The sequence below is a fragment of the Gavia stellata genome, chromosome 13, assembly GCF_030936135.1.
Source record: "Gavia stellata isolate bGavSte3 chromosome 13, bGavSte3.hap2, whole genome shotgun sequence".
Taxonomy (NCBI): Eukaryota; Metazoa; Chordata; class Aves; order Gaviiformes; family Gaviidae; genus Gavia; species Gavia stellata.
Genome location: NC_082606.1, coordinates 3,882,032 through 3,903,630, shown reverse-complemented (window position 1 = coordinate 3,903,630; position 21,599 = coordinate 3,882,032). Strand labels below are relative to the sequence as shown.

The window sequence follows — 21,599 nt, the reverse complement described above, 5'->3', positions numbered from 1 at the left end:
GCAGCATTTAAAAAGATAGTTATCTTAATAAGGAGAAGTCTTCACTTTTCTCTCTCATGGAAAAAATAAAGAAGGTGGACTTATATTTCAATTTTTTTTCCTTATACTAAAGGCTAGATTTCAGATTTTTCCGGTACCGCTCAATTATTTTCCAGAATGATATCCCTTCCGCTCTCTGCATATTTTCTGTTCTTAAATGACACCGTCATGTACACCCAAGGATATGAAAGTGATGAGTTAATGGGATGTATAGAGTCTGTTCCTTATCAGCCTGAGAAAGGCGCCTTGTGAAGATATGATTGTCCATTCTCCTTGTACTTTTTAAGCTCTCGGAATACAAATTGAGGTTTAGTTCATCTCTCAAACTAATGAACAGAGTTTCTTTTTTGTGGTGTGACAGCTCTCCCTTCTAAACTAGATCATAAAACCACTGCCAAGAAAAAAAAAAATGCATGTTCAAGAAAAACTGTTGGTACAGATTGATGACTGCAAATGCACCTATGAGACAGTAAGTCCCGTACTGGTTAGTCCTAGAAGGATACAGGAGCTGCCCAGGCTTTTAACTGTTCACTGGAAATAATTTTTCAGAACTCTCAAACTGATTATGCAGGCAGGGCAGATATTGTATCGTGCACCATCCAATGAACATACATAAATCTAATACACCTTTATCTTCCCTGCAGAAAAACTACCCCTGAAACTTCTGGGAGAGCTCAGGGAAAAACAGTGATGGAGAAGAAACCTTGAACCATGTAGCAAAATCAACTACGTTAAAAGTACCTGGGATCTACAGATTTAAAATACCGAAGTTACGGACATTTTGTAAACTGGCAGGAGAAAACCAAACAGAAATTACAAGAAACCCTCTATTGCCTCATATTCGCAAAAAGGAAAGAAATAAAATTTTCAAATTATAATCAAAACTGTTCCCATATCACTTGAAATACAAGTTTGAATGGACAAGCATCTCGCTCATTACAAGCGAGAGACAAATCCAAGAAGCCATTCTGTTGTAGAGAAACTGACTTTGATATAAGACACTGCTGATGAATGCTCCGCTATAACCTATACACTAAAAACAATACTATGATTTTTGGAAAAGCAGAGCATACGTTTGTTTAGAAACTGATATTGAATTATTTCATTTCTTCAATAATTTTTATCCACAGCTCAGCTATTTGCATCCAGCACAATCACTGCAACTATGAACCAACGCTGGCTTCTTATTTTTCCAGCATATTTTCAACCTTTTTTTGTGATTCTTATTTGATGGAAAAAGTACACCAACTCTGTTAGCCAACACAACATAAAAAAATTTCAGTGTGTTATCCATATAATACAATTTCAGGGACTACTGGCTTAACTTATAACCCTCTCTCAGTGAGCAGTGCTTGCCACTGAAGACAACATTATTCATTATATGGATTCACATTTCCTTCTGCATTACACAGATTTCATTTTGTTTGGATGCTTAACAACTTTTATGTGAAGACAGCCAAAGTCAGCTTTCTATCTAGGTAGACAGACCGTGACTTAATATGCAAAGAATTGCAGGTACTCAACTCTAGGGAAAAAACCCCATATATGTAACATTTGAAATCTTCAGAAATCTAATTCCCACTTACATTTAAATGCTGTTGCTTTGGTATTGTATCAGTTTACTGTTATTTCCCATATGAATTATTAGTGTATGCATGAACCTTCCGTCAAGTGCCCTGGCAGTTTCGTAGGAATGTTTTAGAAAATACTGTTACACAGCCTTTTCCATAATCTCCTCTGTAGGGGGTTGAGCAGAAGCCCCGATAACCCGTGCTTGTTATCTTTTTCAACATGTTTCTATACAACACTGTTTCTCAGTCTGCAAATTTGGCTTCAAAAGGTCTGTCCATTGCTATCTCCATTGTTCAGGAATAGCTCTGTTGATTTATACTGATAAACAAAGATAATGTACAACCATAAGCAATGAAGTCAATCTGCAAAGGACAGAGTAGGAAAAAAGCCTGTAATGTTATCACCATTATGCACTACAAAGAAAAATCACAGGCTTGTAAAAAAAAAAAAGGTGTGAGAACTGGGCTTTTTTTTTTAATGCACCACTTCTTGCTATTATAATATTATGCAATCTAGTATGATTTGCAATCCTGTATTTAAAGAATGTATTTACTGAATACCATACTGCTGCTGAGTGGCAATACCAATCAGAAAGGAACCTGATTCAGCTTCTCTCTTTGAAAGCAACTGCACAAACAAGCAAAACAATCAAACACTTCTCACATTCCAACAAGCAGAAAACCAGAGATAATTACACAGATCACAGGAGAACTCACCATGACTAAAGCTCCAGTGCAGCTGAGGAATCTGGGTCTAACCACTTTGCAATCTCACCTTAAACCTGCAATGCTGTCACAGGAGGTTTTTCATGGCAACTGTTACTAACAGTATCTCTCGATCAACTGCTACAAACAGGTACTTTATACACAGAGTGCAACATTCCTTCTGGTGTACAAGTTTCTGAACAACTCTCCTTAAAAAAAACACCTTTGGAAGAGATTCGCTCCCACTCTAAGAAGATAAGTGGGTTAACTTGTAAGGAACCATGAAGCAGCACCCTACCTGCCAAAGGTTCATGGAGTAAGACGACAATTCTGATACCGCAGCCAGAACCAACACAGATTACAGGGTAAATGAAATGTACTTTAAGCTCTGCTTGTACTGACATTTTCTGTAACAGGGATACTGCCTTTGCTGTACAAGAAATACTTACTAGGCAAAATTCATAGGCACAAGAGCACTTCAAGCTTCAGCAAGCTTTGTCCTAACATGCCTTCGTTTTCTGCACTTCCCAAGCAGTCTTTTCTAGCCAGAGATAGTGACCTTTAAATATGAGTCTGCTTCATTTTAAGAAGGCCTGCCGTAACATTTTTTACATTTTGCTAGTAGAATAGAAAGAGACATTACTGACAGCTTCATCAGCAGGAGGGCAGGTTTGAGACTTTCGTGCTAATAATCTGATATTGCAGGCCTTTAAACAACCAAATTTTGAAAAAAACCACCCACATTATGGAAACACAATTTTATAGGTACAAAGCTCTAAGATAGTCAACATTTATGCCTTGGATGTATATTTAACACCAAGTTCAGCAAGTTGTTCCACTGACTACAACTGACTGCAAACTGTTGCACGACCAAAGCATATGTAACTGATCATACTGAGAGTTTTCACGTGCCCTACATTCTCTACATCTTTACTACAAGCTATCTTCCTGCTTCTAAAAACCGAGAATGTCTACAGTTTACAGTACAAAAGTCATTAAATAAACTATCTTGTCCAAGGATCATTCCAAGCAGTAGGAGTCACACTTCTTAACCATATAGTTACAGACTTAAAGTCTGAGACTGGAGAATATTGTGCAACCTGTTTTTAAGCAAAACTACCCAATCTAGATGAGAGAAGCAGAGAAAGACAATTAGCAAGGCTTAAAGCAAATGGAAAAACAATTACACAACATGACTGACTTCTTCATGGAAAACTTCTATACTAATATTTATTCTCTCTGAGCTTGTATATATTTGCATTAAACTTCAAAGTTTATTAAAGCAATATTGATGTAATTCTGAGCCTTTACAGAGAGAATCAGTGATTTTAATGGGGTTCCAAACAGGCTCAGGGGTTACTCTGAAGACAACAATTAGGGGGTCATACAAGGTAGAGAGGAAGGCAAAACTTGCCTCAGGACAAAAAGTGCTGAAAGACCAATAGTTACACAAGGACAGTTTCAACTCAAGAACTATAGGATTTTTAAGCGTCTCCATTACTGTCAGACGCACGTGTTTTTGAATTTACTGGCCAATTTGGGGGGGGAGATTATAATATTTTTCCTTCTTTAAGCTGTTCTTCCTTCCTCTTGCCACATTAAAAAAGCCCACAGAAAGGACACCAATCAGTATAAAAGCAAAACAAGGATACTCACTAAGAGGCTATTTGGCAGCTGAGACAACAGCAAGAGCATCTGCGATATGTACAGAGCCTTACAATAAGAAGGAATATACATGAACTCAACACAGAAGGATGTCTATATTTGTCCATGTTTATAGCGTACATTTAAGTGTCTTTTGAATGTGTATGAAGGTTTTTCTGACAGGAAGAGCCTCAGAGCTGGAAGACTGGATATAAATATATACATGCAGAATTTACAACTTTTGTATCATATACTGTCTTCCTTCTTTGGCGAGCTTTGTAGAGAGGCCTGTATAAATACAGGCATCTATCCAAGAAAGAACATTTTAGGACTGAGACTGGCACTTAATGGTTTTACAAAAACATTTAAGGTCAAACTGGGAATGTATCACTAGTTTCCTGTAGAACCTCTATCAAATAATGTAATAATCCAAATCTGCTTAAACACCAATAAGGTTGCACTTGGCAAATTATGTGCTAGTAGCAGTGTTTTCTGAAATAGCACTAACTTTGTGAAGTCAGTGATCTTACTTTTTAGCAGCACACTGAACCGGTGCCTCAGACAAGATGTTACTAAAACAAGTATTGCTAGAAGCCTACAATGTTTAGCCTGGCATGATTTTTATCCATTTGTTTACTGTGATTTCAAAAACTTCGCTAAGAATGTCTCCTGCAGTCAGCAGTGACTGCATTAAGATGGTTGAGCATTTTTCAGCATTTATGTTTAAGTGCATGTAAGGTTTTTGAACTGAAGTATTACTCAAGTGAAATGTGGGATAAAGCCTACAAATTGAAAGATTTAAAAATGTCTTTCCCAGGTAACATTTATAATTTTTTGCACTTTAAAAGGATAAAATAATTCCGCCCCCGCCCCCCCCCCCCCCCGAGCATTTCATTTTGTGGAAATTAAACATCCCCTGCTCTAAAAGCTGGCAACTAAGAAAGACTTCTAAGCAGGAAGAACCATGAATTCTGAAGGCATTTTGAGGTACAGATAGCAAATGAATGCTGTTAAATACTTTTTACACATCTTTGAAATGTAAACATAACTATTTAGTGATCCGAGTGCAGATGTTCAATAAACATAATTGTAATCTTTGTTACTGCTACCATAATTCATGCAAAAGCATCTCAGTTAAGGCCAGGCCCATATATAGCAGGCATGAGTAGTGAGCCTGTGAAGGGATCTACTGTTTGAGATTTTTCCAAGTACTTACACAAAAAGTCAGGATTACAATTTTCTCCCAAATCAAACACTTGAAAAAAAATCAGTTACAGATTGATTACAAAATACTTCTCTAAGTTGTATGCTTTAAACCTGATTTTGCACTCATCCTGCGCAGCAATATATGATTACAGGGAAGCGTGAAATGGTGAACCAGGCTCCAGGGGCATTCTAAAATTCTGTTGTTCTTGATGTCATCTGAACAGACAAACCCCAAAACATCTGCGGTAAAGCTGTTTTGTAACTCAGTGTTTGAAAATCTAACATGGTAACTTTTGTAATAGCCGATGGGGTCCCATAAGAAAATCAATTTAAAGAAAGTGACCTCAGAGCCACAGCCACTGCGTAGTTTTCCTCTATCCGCATTTTCAACAATCAGGCAATTTCAAATCAACTCAGTCCACTTAAAGAGGTATTGGGAAAGAAATTGCTTTAGTGACTCAGCCACTTATCTATCTTAGGAAAAAGGAAGACTGAAAATGTCTCACATGGTTGATAATTTCTGCTTATGATTTGGAAAACCCCAAAGGAAACACACAGCCTATGATATCAAACCACAAGTTACTGAAATTACAGCTCAAATATTGGACAACTAATTAGAATTGTTACCAAGTGAAAACAAGTCATTTATCCTTGTCACTAACACTTCAGAAATACTAAAGCTCTCTCATTCTTAATGTATACCGTTCACTTCTTCTACTTCACCCTGCTTTAAAATAGTGAATGTCAACTAGCAAGTCTTATTCCGGTTTGCATTCTGTATTTTTCCACTCTGAATTTAACACTGTATGGTAATGGAAATTCTACATTATTGTGCTGATACATATGAAACAATGAAAGTATTTCAGCTTTAGGCCAATGTAAATCCCATTGCAATGCTTAGTCCTTAAACAGTGGTCATGTGTGGGAGCAGAGAGGGTGGGAGAACTGGTAATACCAATAAAAACTCTACAGACAAGGTACCAGCCTATCACAGGTAACGCAGTCGCAGAAAGTGGCACCACGCTCCATCAACCCTTTCTGGTATTAGCATGGAGAGTCCGAAGCCTCTTTCCCTTGGCTGTGGACTGGGGCCATGCATCTTCTCCTCCAAAACCCACGTTACTTTACATCCGTATAAAGTCGATTTGGCCTCACTGGTGATTTTTGGCTGCCACTAACAGGCAGTAAACACTAGCTATGGCTTGCAAATAACTTGCCATTATTTCTTTGAACTTTGCTTCAACTAATAAACCAAAACACGTTTTACAGATTATGATTTTTGTATCGTAAGCAGCTTAAAAACATCTGGAGTTATCACACATTAATAGCAGGAAGATAAGAAAGTTTTATTTTCAGTTTCCCCACGTCAGGTGTTTTCTTTACTGTCTCTTTTCACATCACATGTACTCGCAATGCTTGCGTTACCAGTGCTTTCCACAAAGGCAATGCTATCTTCTCATTATACCCGTGTCATTTGCATTTCGATATTCTGCCCATACCCGACTGTCAGCTATGACACACCAACTACACGGGAGGGAGCAGCTCGGCAGGATTCCTCGGGAGCTGCAGCAGCACAGGAAGTGGGAACAGCGTGGAAGCTAGCAGGAGACAGACCTTATCTCTGAGCTGTACCTAGAAACCCCCAATTGAGGCCTTTTCAAGGGGTGCGGAAGAGAGGGTCTGACAGCCATACACACAAAAAAAGAGAAAGGACTATTGAGTTACCACCACCCGAAATGCAATCTCATCAGAAAACAACTAGAACAAGAAAAGGAGTAAAGCTGCAGATCCCTTCAGAGAAAAGAAAACATGGACAACTAGTGGGGATGGGAGGGTCTAATTCTCAGCTGGGATGAGGAGCAGCTCTAGGAAGAAGGGAAACCTAAAAGCAAAGACTAAACAGAAAAAAGGAAAAGGAAAGTAGAGACATAGGGGTGTAAATTCATGAACAAGGTAGAGAAAACATGTTACAACTTGTTAACTTACAGTAAGCTTTTCACATACGTATTTTTCCTAGCACTATACAGAAGGTTAACGGTGATTACCAATGTCTATGACCCTAATCAATAACTTTAGTATAGTATTTATCTTAATATTTCACTATCCTGTTTAGGCAAGAAAACATTTCGGAGCCATTTAGCCAAACAGCATCCCCTCCCCTACTTTTCTTTAAATGACTGATTCCAACCAATTCCTTTATTTGAAAATTAATAGAAAAGAACACACATTTTGGTAAATATGTTTGCAAGTAGAGTTTCTAAAGAGCTGAAAAGTCAGAAATACAAATTACCTAAGAAGTTGAAATGGTATTTTGCCTCTTCACTCTCTCTTTCACTGAAGCAACCATAAGACTTACATACGGAATGCTGTTGTTTCAAAATAGCCGTCTATTTATTTACATGCTTAATGTATGTTCTAAAAGAAAAGGAAATGCAAATGTTGTGTCCATGAGTGAAGCTCGTTCTCTTATCAATTGCTCGTTTCCACACACGTGCAGCTGGGTGAAAGGGCCTACTGGCACAAAGGCCGGGCAGGAAAGCCTGCTGGCTCCTCGCTCCACAGCTGGTTCCTCCTGCCCAGGCTCAGGAATCACACCCTACCTGCCACGGCTGTCCAGGTGAGGAAGAGGCACTGGAGCCAAACAGAACAATCCAATAAAGTAATTTAGGAAGTCTGTGAATTACGTTATTTACATGGGATATCTTAACAATAAGGTAAATCCATCATGAAACGAATACGTAAGATTAATCGTGGAAAGTTACTCATGGAAAAATTGGTAATTCACTTCTTGCACACTTCTCCATTTTAGAGAACAAAATTAGGTTTTCCTGAAAACACACTGGAGCAGTAGCTCTGCCAGGAAGAAGCTTCATCTGGATAAATCATCTTAGCTACTTTACAGACAAAACCTTTTAATCCAGCGTGAAACTAGATTAAGAGCTCTAACTAGTCAAAATGACCAAATAAAATATCCACAAGTATTTCCTGCTCTGCTACACCACTGGAATCAAACTGTCTAGATAAGGTTGTAAGTCAAACAAAAGTCACATGGAATTAAATGCACCTAATTTGTAACAAAGGTAGTTGTTCAGCTTTTAAGTAAACTTCCTAACTATAGAACCTAATTATTGGAATTCCATAAAGTCTTGGCTCCTAAAACAACTGCATGTCCTTTCCTTCCTGCCCATATATCTTGGGTATTATTTTTTCCCCAAATATCTGAGAATAAAGTGCTTTGGCAGACACTGCACAGCCTTTAAGCCATGACAAGTAAGGGGAAAAACTTTGGAGCCCCTTATGAAGCGATTAAAGAAGAATGAAAGCCAAGCTCTACAAAATAAAACGGCAAAGACCTGAAACAAGCAGAAATTATGTTCTCCGAGAAGGGACCCCTATCAAAGTCGAGGTCAGAGATCCACCAGGCAACACTCCTCCTCCTCCTTGAGCTCACCTAAGAGCAGCCTGGCCATCCTGTGCTAGATACCAGCTGCCTGATAAGCAACTAGCCACGGCAACGCACTTACACTGTTTCACTTGCTGTCCCAATGCAAACCCCAGCCTTTCCAGTCTGGTCGCAACTTCACCCGCCATAAAAACAGGCCAACAGACCGACCCACCTGAAAGTCCAAAATAACCTTCAACAGAAAAGGAAGCATCGAAAGCCTGAGAGGAGGATGGAATGTAGCTACACACGTACACGTAAAGCCTTTTATGTCAGGAATACACAGTAATAACAGAGTAAGGTCAGAGCCTCGGCAGGGACAGCATCCACCTGGCACCTACAGCGGCTTTATCGTCGTGAAATTCCTAGAAGGCGTCAGCTCCGAAGCCGCCCAGCGCTCCCCGCCAGGCTCAGGCACAACGCACTGAGCGCAGGATAACGCCGCAAAACTTCCAGCCGAGGAGTGGGCAGAAGAAAGCGCCCTTCGCCGCCGCGGGCCCCGGGGGACGTCGGCGGCGATCCGGGGGCCCAGCGCCGCGGCTGGGGGCGAGGGCGCCGCACTGCCTCGCGGGGGCCCCGGGGCGGCTGCCGGCGCCAGCCGGACCCTCCGGGCGCAGCAACGGGGCCGCGGCGGGGAGGGCGCCGGCGGGACCCCCTCAGGAGGAGCGGGCAGGCGGCGGCTGCGCCCGGCCGCTCCCCTCACACCCCGCCGAGCCGCGCCGGGGCCCCTTCTCGCTGCCCCCGCCCGGGGCCTCGCTGAGGAAACCCGAGCCGGCGGCGCGGGCAGGGCACGAGCCGGCGCGAGGCCACCGCCGCCGCCCCCCGGCCTCCCCTCACAGCGAGAGGGGCCGTCACCCCCCTCCCGCCCCCGGGCTCGGACCGGCCCCTCACCTGGCAGGGGCTCCCCGGCCCCACGGCGCCTCCCGCGGGCGGGCGGCGAGGGGGAGGCGGTGGCTGCGCCGAGGAGGCTTCGTCAGGGCCGGCTCCCGCAGCCTCCGGCCGCGGAGAAGAACCGACTGCCGGGACAGGGCTGCGACCGCCGCGCCCGCGCGCAACAACTAACTCCGGGCGCCGCCGGCCGCGGACCGGCCCCGCCCCCCGCGCGCGCACCAGGGGAGGGAGGACACCCCCCCCCTCGCCCGCAGCGAGGCCGCCCATTGGCTGGGGAGCAGCGAGGGGGCGCGGCGCTGGCACGGGTGGCGCGAGGGCCGCTGGCGGCCGGAGGAGCCGCCGCGAGGTGGGCGGGGCTGGCACGGGAAGACTACAACTCGCAGCGTGCCTCGCGCTCAGCGCGCCGCCCGGTCCTTTAAAATCGGCCGTGCACCTGCGCGCGCAGAGAGCGGTGTGCTTCCGCCTGTGAGGGCAAAAGTAGTCCCGGTGTGTTGTTTGAACCCCTACTCCGTACCGGGCCGCTGGGCGAGCGGGGCGGCGGCGCGTGCTCGCGGCCCGGATGAGGGTTCTCCTGAGGGATTCCTCCGGGGGAGGCGAGAGGGCCGCGCTGAGGTGGGAGCGGAGAGATCTGAGCGGGCTGGGGGTGCGGTAATGCGGCCGTGCGCGTGAAGGAGGCGGCAGCGGCTGCGCGGGCTGAGGGGAGCGAGCTCCGCCGGGCGACCCCTCGGCCCTGCGGGAGAGCCGCCCTCCGGCAGGTCAGTAGGGAGGGCCGCGGCCGCAGGCCCTTCTCCTCTCCTCCTCTCCTAGCCCGGGGCGGGGGAAGGGGGTCGGCGGGCGCCCCGCTCCCGCCGCGGTGGGCAGCGGTGAGGCGGGGAGCGGCCCCCCTCGCGGCGCTGCCGGCGGCCCGGCGCCGGCCTTCCTCAGCGGCCAGGCCTGGCAGGCTTCGCTGACGGCCTCCGGCTCTCCCCGCGCCCCGAGCTTGCCGGCGGGCGGCCTGTTTGCTGTGGCCCACCGGTGAGGGGCCTGGCGGGATCTGCCAGAGCTCGCGTTGGGTGAGGGGGAAGAGCTGGGTGAGGGTCTAGGCACTTGGCTTTCTGTGTTCTTCCTTGTAACCCTCATCTCTTCCCTCGGCTCCCGCAAAGTGGTAAGAAGTAATAATATTTGATGGCTCCTTAATTCTATGTATTTATTGTTTCATTATGTCCACTTAATGTTCCCTTGTCAAGCAGGTCATTTATCATAGTGTGGTTTTCTGGTACTTCTTTCCAGTAATAGGTTTTCACGTTCAGTTGCCTGTTCCTGAGCAACTTAAGTTTTGTATCGTTGAGGTGGCAAAAAAAGCCCCAACCCTAGCACTGAAAACCCTGGAGCCACGTGCCTCGTGAGGCGCCATTCATTCAAATCCTCTGAAATACCAGCACTAGAGTGAAACTGGCCTGGTCCTCGCTTCCTGGAGCAAAGTGAAACTAATTGGTATGTCGTGGTTTAGGGCTTTGGAGGAGAGCTAGGAGTGGATGCGGAGCAGGCTGTTGGAGCTATTCTAAGGAAAGAACCCCAAAATCATCTTATATGAGTGAGGAAGATTAGTGTAATTTGGGGTTAACTTAGCGGCATCTAGGAAAATGAGGGAAGGCAGGACAAATATAAATCCTCTTTTTTCCTCAGTAGAAAAAAGGAAAATCCTGTCCACAGAGAAAGGGAGCTTCTGCTTTCTAGAGAAGTGGCCTCCGATGGTTTTTTTTTTGGCTGCACATGCCTATCAGTAAAAAAACCTTATTAGCATGCAGCCACAATTTATGTATATTTATTGATTTATCAATTATATATGGCTACTACTGTACTGATATATTCATTATAAAGCATACTCAAATAGAATTTAGGAAAGGATAAGATAAAGATGAAATAAACACCATTTAAAAGTATTATTTATTAATGTTACAGAAAACGTTTTCTTCCTACACCTCAGTGGATTTTCTTGCATGTGTGACCCACTTTAGAGACCACTGTTCTAGAGCACTTAAGTGTCAAAATTTGGTTAGGACTACTCTCTTCTAAGCAAATAGAAGCTGGGTGTCATGTTAGTGCTAGTGCCACTATAGGGGAAACTTCCTCATTGGTTTACAGTTACTGCCTTTTTCAGCAGGTAAAGTCTTGTTAGGTCTTTGAAAACATCGTTCTTTTCCGGGGAAAGTAAGTTGTGTACGTGGACTAAGCTTGGCTAAGGCCATGTAGTGGTGGAACTGCGCACAACAATTTAGGGAAACTGTGCTCTGGCAAGTTTGTGTATGTTATTCTGAAGTGATCATTCTTAATTTCATCAGAGTATAAATATAACTAGCTGTTGAAAACAAAGAATTTGTTTTCATGACCTGTTTTTTTTTTTAAATCCAGGCCGTATGTGTAGGGACGCAAACTATCTGGTATTTGAAGGTATTAGTGAAATGCTGTTTTATCTTTTTTTGTTTTCTTACACACCTACGTTATATGCTTGTTAGAAGGGATGAGATACTCAGCATTTCTAGAATGATACCAGTTGCTGGCAAATACTGTAACTTTAGAGTCCAGGAAATTGAGGGAAAGTGATTAATTTTTTCTCTGTCTGTAGAAATCTGGTGTGTCTGGAAATAGAATTGAGATTACTAATTCTAAGGAGATACAGGCTTAGAACTGGTGGCTAAAGCAGAGTATTCAGATTAGTCTTAAAATTCTTAAGTTAGCTTTTGTATAGGATGCTAGCAGTTTTCAAAATAGAAAAACTGAAGATTGTGTGATCTGACCCCACCGTCTTGATTGTAAATTGAATATTTATTTCATTTGTTTGCTCATGGTGTGGCACGCAGAGGGAAATGTGACAGGTACACCTTTGATGGCTCAGAAAAGGGAGAAGAGAATCATGTTTCTTACAGGGGTGTTTCTTTAGCACCTGAGAACAGGGTTCAACTCTTCTATGTGTACCTGACTGTTAGGAGGTGACTATAAAAAATTCTAGTACTTTGCAGCAAAGCAGCCAAGAGGAGAGAGATTCTTACTGTGTTTCATCTTTCTGTTCTTGCAGGACATCTTCCCTCCACAAGCCCAGGCTTTCTGTGTCTGATGGCCACGGACTGCGCAGAGAACTGAGAAGATGTGCTGATTTCCCTGGTGCAGCTAGACTTCTGTATGAAAGCAGTGACTGTGAGCTGTGGTTTTGCTTTCTACCCACATCACAAAGTTTTTCTTAGTATCAGAGCACAGGAACTGAGGAAGTTGTAAACTAATGTGTTCAGGTTAACTTTGTAAGCTTTCCTTGTTAGTGCATCTGTTCACAATGTATTTAAATAAAGGCTCACTTAGTATCAAGGTGTGCCCAATTAGCGAGGTATACCTTCTTGCCTGCCTAAGCAAGCTCAGCCTTCCATAGTAAAGCGCTTCTCTTTGATTAAGTAGGATTTGTTTTAGGGCCAGTTCTTGGATGAGATTTTTCTCAAGCTTAACCACTGACTGGGACAAAGGTTGCAGGCAAATTTAGAGCATGTTTAACTGAAACAAGCGGATATAGGTTTCAGAATTCCTGCCGTACCTCCTGCCCTCTCCAGACTGTGGCTGAAAAACTTAAGTACTCCCACTCACCGTTACTGAAGTGTGTGCAGAGCTGGGCTGATTTTTTTGAGTATTGTGGCACGTGCTGTGAGAAACTGTTGGATGTTAGAATAGAGGTGAAGAGGCTGCACTTACAATAATGGGGATACTCTTCTGATAATGGTCTGTGAGAGAGAAGGGTAACTCAAGGGAACATGCATGTACTTTTTCGAGGACGATAGGTGAATGAAGAAAGGTTTTCTTTTTTCTTTTCGCTAGTTGTACATGTACACTAATAAAATGCCCTTTCTATCCGTAATTTGATTGGCTTTGGAGAGTTCCCCAAACTAGTTTGCTTAAGTCTCTGTGTTAACAGAGGGTTAATTCTTACTAAAGGAATAACTTGCATTGTTCATACCTATCTATTAGGGACAAACCTGAGACTGACATTCTGTTTCTGAAGGGGGCTACTTGACAGTTTGCTAAGGATAGCTTTTGGTGAATTGCAGCTAGAGCTAGTTTTGAATGACTATGTTTATCTGGGAGAAATCTTCATTCTGTGTTACAGGGGAACAAAACCAGTTATGGTGGAATATCTGAATACTTATAAGTTCTAAATTTCCTAGGAGATCTTCCTTGTTCCTTGACCTTACTTGCAAATGCTGATGCACTTTGAAGAAAACTTGTCTTTCAGAAATGGCATTAAAAATATTACTGACTAGATTTTTTTAAAATAGTAAATATGTTAAATGGAAGCTATGCTAAGTTGTCTTCAAGGAGGCTTATTAACGATTTTGATCCTAGAAACAAATTATCCTGCTCTCCTCTGCAGGAAACTAGGGCATTAGCTGACTTCAGCTGACTGATTTCAGTCTCTTGGACCATATATTTTACATGCGTACAATGAATAACAAAATAAATCTTATACTTCACTGTTTCTGAAATTCTTATGACTTGGATTTCTCGTACTGTTTCTTCAGGTAAAAAGGAATCTAAGACTTTGGAATGTGTCTTTTTGGCATTATGGCTGGGATAAGTAATGAGGTGAGCAGCTGACACCCTTAGCCTGTAGCTCAAAAAATTGTGATAGCATGAAAATGGGAAGAGTTGTTTTGGTCAAAAGACTGGCATAAAGGTTTGTTACTGGTGATAAAAATGTGTGAAGTACATGAGAGAATGAGGATAGTGAAAGTGTCAGTTATTAATTGAAATCAAGAGACTTAAGACTGATGGAATTTATTTCTGAATGCTTTTTCCTTTTTTTTTCTTCTGCCAGCTAGTGTGGAACACAGAGGGTTTCTTGGCAATTTAGTCAATTACCAGGGGAAAGTCTACTTATCTGTAGAACTTGCTAGGACTTTAGGTGGTGGTATATGTGATTTGTGCTTTCTGCTTGGGGGTGTAATTCCAAAGGAGCTTGAGCCAGTGAATCTTTGCTGCTGTTGCCCTCTGATGCTAGCACTAATACGTGGTTTTGGCAAACCGTTTTGAAGAGCTTATGAGATGAAAACTTTTTTATCTAGCTGGTAAATTAGTTCAAGGACTTGTCCAAGTTGAAAACCAAAGAGTCTGTATGAACACTAGTGTATGTGTGGAGGAGGCAAGTGTGGCTGGTTGTGAAGAAGACTGGGAGTAATAAGATGGGGAAGTGGTAAGGTTTAACTGTGACATAAAACTGTACAACTTATGAAATTGAGAGGGTAGTCAACCTTAGCTGCTCTGGATCCATACTGGTACAATAAACAGTTGCTGAAAGGCCAGTTCTGTTCCTTTTCTTTATCCTGATGCTTATCTGATTATGCAGCAGTTCAGGGGATGTTCCTGTCAGGAGAGGGCATTGCTTTGCTTCCACTTTAGCCCCCTGAACCAGCTTGCTGCATTTGTGTGCACCACAGCCATGCGGTTTGTGGGAGGAGTAGGGCAATCCCCTTAGGTGCCACTAGCTGTGATGTTAAGTTAAACTGCACTGGGTAACTAGTTACTGAGACGGTGCAACTGTTACCTGGTTTGTCCCCTGGATGTGGTCGATGTCCCAGCAAGTGCTGGGAGTGAGAGGGATTTGGGGATTTCTTTAAAAACAAGCTTAATGGATGACTGAGCAATATTTTTTTATTATTATGGCAGGACCTAAATACGAACATAAGCCTACAGTACAGTTGCATGCTTTAGTTGGATGGGTTCTCAGACAGTCTTGACCAAACGGTGGTTAAAGCAGGTCTGACTTAGCTGTGTCTGTTCTGTTTTATTTCAGGTAAGTAGTATGACATAAATTAGTGTTTTTTGTGAATTTATGCGTTTGTTACTTAAGAAAGAAACAGCTTTTCTCTTTGAATTCCCTTGGCTGCTGTTTCATAATCCTTGGACTTAAGACGGTATGTTGTTTTCTAACTTTGGAGTAGTGTTTGCTGAAAACTAGTAATTGAAAAAGCATCAGTAATGCAAATGAACTGGTTTTTTATAAGAATGGACTGTCTTTGTAATTTGTGTAAGAATAGGCTAAGTAATAATCTCAGGCTTATGACTCTGGGGCCATAATTATATGTTGATCAAAGGTTGAATTTCTGATGTAGTGGAGTTAGTGTCCCATACTACTATTCAAAATACGATGTGCCTGACAATTATGGAAAGAGAAAGTGTCAGTCTCCGTAGTTGGAAAAGCGGTGGAGAGCTGTGGCAAAACAGGTTCTGGTAATAGTATGAGGCTATACAACAGAGAAACCAGATCAACACCAAGCGAAGTACTGAAAACAGTAAACTCTGAATCTTCTTTCACAGTTTTAAATCTGGGGTTCGCTAACATCGCATTTCTGCCAAGAAGACTGGGGGGCGGGGAGGAATGTTCCCAGTACAGGATAAATGGCACACAAAGGTAAGAGAAGAAAGCTTGGTGTACATTTTTGTTTTAAAGGTTTTTTCTTTTACTGGCATCCTAAACCTTTTCCCTTGGCACGGTGCTCCTCTCATGTCCTACTTCTCCACAGCTTACTTTAAGAATAGGCACAATCTTCCTTGTTTGCTTTTTCACTTATCTAGTGCATTGACAAAGAAATCTTCTGATACCTAAAGGATAAAAAGTTTGAGACTTATTGTAGAAAGATACTCCATTTAAAGCTACCATATCTTCAAATGCACAAGCGTTTGTTGGAATATCTCATTAATCACAAATTCTACAGGATTTCTAGAGCAGATGAGCAAATCTTCAGAGTCTCCAAAAGTCCTGAACTATATAGGAATATTAAAATGCTCTTATTTCTCCTTCAGGATGTATTTCTTAATGAGCAGGTTTTACATTAGTTCTTGCTGCTTGGATCTGAACGTTTGTGATTGTCTCAACAAAGGAGGGTTCTAAAACGGGAGCTGGAGGTTTGTGATACAAAACAGAGTATCAAAGCAGTGATAAACCAGGAGAAATTTGGAAAACTCAGTGGAGGCAGTGTAGCATTAGAAGGTTCATTGTTTCTATTGGAGTTTAAACTTTGCCAATGCAAAATCAAATAATAATGACAGGAAAAAGATGTTCGTCATGTGTGCCTGAAGAGCAGTGTAGTTATGTAAAAAACATGGCATAGCAGTTTTTTTCAGTTCTGCCATCTAGTCAGTTACTATCATAGGTAACCATACTGAAGTCTTCTTTTGGAGCAGATTTCTGGCTCAGAGTGCATTTACAGTATGTTTTAGCTGGTATTGCATATGACTCATGCTACTGATGAAATGAAATCAAGATAACCAATATTTGACTAAATCCTCATTGTTTCAATATGTGGGAAGCATCACAGAATAGACTTAAATTGCTCTTCTGCTCAGTTTAATTAAGATAAGGAAGTATATTTGCTGCAATTCATACATGATATGAAGAGCCAGTGTATTAAGTATCTCTTGTTAGAACAAATGAATCAGAATTTGTGGAATTCAAGTCCTGTTTCCAGACTCATGGGAAAGAATCTCAGCTTTCATCAGGAGAATAAATGTTTAGCTTTAGATTGGAAAGAAAAGAACCTGAGAATGTCAAGTCAGTTTATGAGATAATCCTAGTTTTTTCTGGTAATCATATTTCCTCCCACTTATGACTATTTTGGGGCTCTCAGTTACTGGAATAGTTTCAAAGTTCTTCATTTCTGACACCACTAGAATTTTAGTGAGAGCTGAGTCTCAGACTATAGGGTTATAGAAATTTAAGTTGCTAACTCTTGGCTGTGCGACTTGCATCCCTTTTTCTTCTGCCAATTGCAGGGCTTGTTGGATCCTTTGCTGAGCCATTTCACCCTTTATTCTGGCATAAACTGATTTGATAAATGAACTAAAAGCTGTTCTGTTTCTTTAGCATGCTGAAACACATGACCTGTCCAGTGAACAGAGTTGCCAGGCTGAAGATGATGTGATATGAGTAGTAAGTAGTTAAATAGGCTTAGGCTGCCATAGAACTGTAGCCTTAGGCAGTGGAGAGCTATTGTCTGCACCTCCTAGCACTTGGCTTATCTTCATGCAGGCAGATGACCTTTCTGAATGCTTCTCTTGATGTTATGTGAAAACTCTACAAGGGACTACTAGCAGAATGAGTCCAACAAGTTATCTTTGGTGATTGGGGGTGGCTTATGTAGCTTAATGTGACTGTTTACCACGCATGGAAGTGGGAAGTTCCAAATGTGTTCTGTTTTTTAATATACTCTGGTATTTATTTGACTTCTGAGTCCTTTCGACTATGTACCTCAGCTGGTGGAAAACACCCAGCTTCCCCTCTTCCCTGCCATTCTCCCAAAAGGAAGAGTTAGGGAGTTAGAGCAGCTCTGTGACAAATCTGGTAAGCTATGAAGATTGCCATAATCAGTTGAGAAAGGAGAAGGGAGCAAGACCTTCCCCTCTCTGCAGCCGCAAGCTACTACTCTGTGACCTATCCTTAAATCTAGGTTGTATCAAAATATGCAAAGCCTGAGAAAGAGGCCTGAAAATTGTGTTCCTCTAATGCTCAACTTATGCCACCAGTATTTTGCCAGTTTCCCATTCTGCTTTATCAGCTGACAGTAGTGTATAAATCATTGTGTGACATCATTAGGATTCTGTAAACTGTCCACTAACACCAAACATTTAATTGAAATGTGGAAGCACAAATCGTATTTTTTTAAGTTCTGAGTATAGGAAAAAGAAAGGCAGAAAAAAGCTTCTGAATTGTATTAGTTTGTGATCCGTGGCTTTTTAAATGTCAATTTAAAGTCATGAATAGTGCCTGATTCATCCTGCTTTCTGAAATTTGATGTCTTTGAACAAGATGGCATCAATTTAAAACTTCTTGGTTACTTGGGGAGAGGTAATGTGACAACTGCTTTTTCAATAGTTGTGGTTTACTAACCTGGTTTAGTTCTGTTTTTAAAGACTGGATTCAAGCAAACCAGACTTTATATTCAGTCACATTTAAACTATTATACCTCAGGACAGGTATAGGCGGCGAAGGCCTCCTTGGGAGCAGTGACATGAAGAGGTGTTGGAAGTGACTGGATAATCCAGCTGAACATAGCATTTAGTGAAGCTCTGAGCAACTAAGCGTTAGGTAAGAACAGATGAGTCTAACAGCCAAGGTAGTAATACGTGTCTTCTGCAGCTGGTGCTACTACAGCTACTTTTGGAATTCAGAAAGGGTTGCTAGCATACTGGAAAAAGATCAGAGCCTAAAAATGAGTTAAAGGTATATTTTTCAGTCCTAAAAATGAATGGAGGTGCTGCATTTGTTTAAAATCATGAAAGGATACATTTATCAAATAACTGAATTGGAATTTATTGATATAGGTTCTTACCTTATAGGGTCTCGCCTGTGAAAGCATAACAAAATCTATGTGACTGCTGCAATAGAAAGTTGCACAAACTTACTGCGTGCATAACTACCGTGTGGGACAACTGATGCAGTGATGCTTCTCTTACTGTCAGCCTTTAAAACAAGACTGGGTAACCATTTTGTAGCTTTGAATTCCTCTTCGTGTTTCTTTTTTTAATAGAGAATAGGTGGCCAATGCTAAATGGGTCAGTCTAGGCAATCGCCTTCATCTCCTCTAGCCTGTATGTGTGGGTATACTGCGGTTTTACAGATGGGAAATAAGCTTTTTTAGTTCTAGCCCAGGAAACTTTCTTGAAGTACAAAAATCTTGCAAGTATTTGTGTTAGACTAACCAAAGTGGTCTTTGCCTTGACATAAGATTGGATTTGATTGTTCATCTGTTTACATTTTAATATAAAAAGCTATAGAATTAATTACTCCAAGCTAAGTTTAGACTGTGTGACTTTATGTGAATTGTTTTGAATGAGTAGTGAAATGAAAATCATCCTAATATCAAAGATAATTTCTTCACTTGAGAAACCTTTTCTGTTAATATTGTTTTAACCTTATAAAAACTTAACATTCATTACAAGTATGAAAAAATGTGGACTCTTATAGATGGCTTACTTGCATTTTCTCTGTAGGAAAATGCTTTAGGTAAGTTTTTTAGGTAAGTTACTTGCATAATTGTATTGCCAATTGTAAAAACGTACATTCTGTCCCAATGCCATTTCTACAAAGTATTTCTCAAGGGAATTACAGAAAAGACATTGATCAGAAGGGTTTGCAAAGCATGCAGAAAATAATAGATTACAAGAAACTTTCCAACGTGTTCCTAAAGTTTATCTTCTTGCATTGCTGTTATGTCGACGAGTATTGTAAGTATTGATATGCAAATAAGCACATACAAAGGGTTTAATTTTTTACAGTGAGGAAGAGTGGGAAGACAGGAGATTTCAAATGCACAGTAAAGGCTAGAAACTTTGCAAAAAAATCTAATTTCAGCTTTTGTCTCAGTGTCTTTATAATATAGACTTCTGGAAATTATGTTTGAAAAAGTTTTTTCTTTATTGATGCACAATTCTTTATTCTCGAGTCTGAGGTCAGTAATGTTTGTCAGATGTCTATAATTGAATTTTTATGGAGACATTTAAATAATGCTATATAAATGTAGGCACTTACTGGTCTATAGCTCTATTGCATGTTTGGGCTTTTTCCTTCCAGCTTATGTGAATGTGGATCAGTGACTGACCAATAGATGAATCTGGGCAAGCAATGAGGCAGGATTCTGATAATGCAGCCTTGCAGTAATATAATAACTGAAAGTTATCATGAAAAAGGTCCGCTAGTCTGTCATACGCAGCTAAATTTTATGCAAATGAGCTGTCAGTTTATGATAGGAAATGTATCTGTCATACTTCCATTTTTGAGACTTGCGAGTGTCTCTGTTTCTGAACTTGCTTTGTAGCATCTCACTGCTGTGGATGTATTTGTATACCATTGTAATTAAAAATACAGAAATTTCAGCAATTGGAAGTTTTTGCAGATCAGAGAAACAAGTTTCCTGGCATTTGCTGTGACTTTCTACTGCTAAATAACTTAGTGCTTAAAAGATAAATGAAATGCAAAGTAATCACCCCAAAGAAGCTAGACAGTACATCAGCAAAGCTGACAAGGAACTAGAATGGCAATTTATTTGAAGGAATAGAGAAGAAATGACAAATCAGTCACTTTTTGGATGTTGAACATATAGGAGGGGGTTGCAAGTGTATTGTGTTAAATTGGCAGTGACAAACCAATGTAACTGCTTTTGAGAAATTCGGAGACTATGGGAGGCTTGTTGAAACCCATAAGGAGATCGTGCCACGTGGGAAGAAGGTGATAGAGTTGAAAGAAATTGTATTGATGTGAGGATGCAGAGAGGTTGATAAGATCTAATTTTTAAAGCCATAGTGAGAAATTAAGGCATCAGGTGCCAGTTCTCATCGTAAAAATGAATTTGTTTCTGTAAGTGATGTTGTCTCTACAATCACTAGCTGAAGCTAATGTGCCTCTAGCCTTCATTTTAGAATTAAATGACCACTTTGAGGTTACAGTATGGTTAAGCAGCTGATTCTTGAAGGAATCAAGAGACTGGAATATTCCCTGGGTTCGTTCTTCCAGTGAGTTCTCTGGCAGTTTTTTCAGTAGTCTCTACCTCTGATTTTTGTGATAGACCTACCTTCAAACATAATAGCTCCCAGCCTCACTCGTGGCAGCAGTCACTCTTAAGTCTGAACTGCCGTACTTGTAGTAAGGAGGAAATATTTGGATTTTCAGGTAGGGCTTGCGTATCGCTGTGAAGATGGTTAGGTGCTGCCAGTGGCATGAGTGTTCGTTTGCGAACCTTACTCTAGATTTGGCACAGAACTTCTCTTCAATTTCTGATATAGTGGAGACTCTATTTCTTTTCAGATTTAAACCCCTGTTGTCATGCAAATAATAGTATATCCTCTGTGAGGCTAGAAGTGAGAACTTATCTTTTGCTTATATGCAATGAAGAGCTTCATGTTACAGTATTTTCTTCATCTCTCAGTTGTCTGTCCCTATAATCTTGTGAAAGTGTATGCAGTTCATTATGCTGTGTCCTCCACTTGAAGAACAGAGTATATTGAACAAGTGGACTAATTAGTGGAGTGGCAAGCACAGCAGCCCTGAGCTAAGCTTTTCATTTGAAGAAAAGAAAAAATCTACTTAAAAG

General features: G+C 41.5%; 1 protein-coding gene across 5 annotated transcripts in view; it reads left to right on the top strand.

The window, feature by feature from the left end:
* The first annotated feature begins 9,968 nt into the window (after window positions 1-9,968).
* Window positions 9,969-21,599, top strand: part of HMG20A (high mobility group 20A) — a 44,712-nt gene continuing 33,081 nt past the window's right edge. The window contains exons 1-2 of one of the 5 annotated variants that reach the window (XM_059823793.1): window positions 9,969-9,984; window positions 12,554-12,672. The gene's annotated coding sequence lies outside the window, so the exon portion shown is untranslated. Of the gene's footprint in view, window positions 9,985-10,206; window positions 10,254-10,584; window positions 10,643-12,553; window positions 12,673-21,599 lie in introns of those variants that run through there. The other 4 variants (XM_059823794.1, XM_059823791.1, XM_059823792.1 and 1 more) reach the window with 4 other exon arrangements.